We start from the raw sequence: 1,935 nt of genomic DNA, 5'->3' as shown, positions 1-1,935 counted from the left end.
GTTAGGAAAGTAAAAGTAATGGAAGTAGCGTTGAGGAAAGAAGGCAGGAGGGAATAAACGAAGGTGGGAAGAAGGAAGAATGGAAGAGTGACATGATAGATGGTAAAGTTAGGGTAGGCGGTGGCCGAACTGGTAGCGTACTGGACCCACATTCGCCGCGTGATGGACGACGCGGGTTCGAATCCTCACGCTACCACTCGGATTTTTCAGTCACCGCCGAGTGGCTTAAAACTACCCACATGCTGTCCTGAAGACCACCCATCAACCCGGACTCTAGAGGAAGCCGTCCAACCGAATCAAGAACGAGTTCTGGGGGGCAGCATGAGCCAATGCAAGATGGCGCCACTATAAACACTCGCCTGCGCCAGAACGGGCTGGGCCGACCATCAGGCCCCACCTGAAAGAAGCCTTGGCCCGACCATCAGGCCCCACCGGGAAGATGCCTACCGGCGCAATAGGCAACAACGTAAAAAAAAAAAGAAAGGAAGAAGAAAAAGAAGACTAGCATGAAGGAAAGAATGAAGGAAAGAAAAATGACGTGAAAAGAAGTAAAAGTAAGGATGAAGAAAAAAAAAAAGGGTGGTGTGAACGTCAAGGAGGAAAGAGAAAGGCAAAAAAAGGTTCGGGAAAGTGGGGATAAGGGAAAGACGGGTGGAAGATAAGAAAAAAAGAAGAGGTATGAAAAATGATAAAAAAATAGGAAGAAGAAAGAGAAGAAGAGTGATATGAGGAGATTGAGAGGAGGAAAGAGATAAAACGGGAGTGAAAGTAAGGATTGGGTGGAGGAAGGCGAGAAGTAGGAGGAAGGAGGTAGGAAGGAAACCGGAGGGAGAGAGAGAGAGAGAGAGAGAGAGAGAGAGAGGAAAGACCACATTTTTGCGTCTAGACTCAAGTGGAAAGAGAGAAAAAAAAAGAGAAAAAAAGGGGACGGTAAATATTTGATGAAGGGAAGAGGAAAAAGTGGCTGGTGAGGTACTCTTATGGTGGCCTCGAGGGACCTACTTACTTTACTATGCCAGGGAATGAGAAAGGAAAAAGAGGAAAGTTATAGAAGCGTAGATGCGTATACAGACCTCCACCCGCCACAAAAAAAAGGGTTGGGTTCAAAAAGTTTATTGCTACGTGGATTCTGTGCTGGTGGTATGTTGCGGCGTGTGGAGGTGTGTTTGTGTGTGGGGTGGGGCGGCATGTGGAGTTACGTGTGTGTGTGGGGCGGGGCGGAATGTGGAGTTGTGTGTGTGTGGGGGTGGGGCGGCATGTGGAGTTGCGTGTGTGGGGGTGGGGAGGCATGTGGAGCGTGTGTGTGGGGTGGGGCGGCATGTGGAGTTGCGTGTGTGTGGGGGGTGGGGCGGCATGTGGAGTTGCGTGTGTGTGGGGGGTGGGGCGGCAGGTGGAGTTGCGTGTGTGGGGGGGCGTATGGAGTTGCGTGTTTGTGGGGGTGAGGCATGTGGAGTTGCGTGTGTGTGGGGGGTGGGGAGGCATGTGGAGTTGCGTGTGTGTGGGGGGTGGGGCGGCATGTGGAGTTGCGTGTGTGTGGGGTGGGGCGGCATGTGGAGTTGCGTGTGTGTGGGGTGGGGCGGCATGTGGAGTTGCGTGTGTGTGGGGTGGGGCGGCATGTGGAGTTGCGTGTGTGTGGGGTGGGGCGGCATGTTGAGTTGCGTGTGTGTGTGTATGTGGGGGCGGGGGGGAATGTGTGTGTAGGTGGTGCAGGTGTGTGTGTGTTGGGGTGTAGAGGTATGTTGTGGTATGTATGTTATGGATGTAATGATGTTTAATGTATATAATGTATGGAATGAATGTACTGCTAGTGATGTTTGATGGTTAGTGTCTCAGTGGTCAAGATATAGCGTGCATAGGTGGGTCGTAGGTGTAGTTTAACGGTAACTTGCGGTACATGAATGTACTGGATCTACTGGTATGTTATATATAGTGCGT

Source organism: Eriocheir sinensis, chromosome 8 (assembly GCF_024679095.1).
Source record: "Eriocheir sinensis breed Jianghai 21 chromosome 8, ASM2467909v1, whole genome shotgun sequence".
Taxonomy (NCBI): Eukaryota; Metazoa; Arthropoda; class Malacostraca; order Decapoda; family Varunidae; genus Eriocheir; species Eriocheir sinensis.
The sequence above is the reverse complement of the archived record's forward strand: the minus strand, read 5'-3'. Positions refer to the sequence as shown.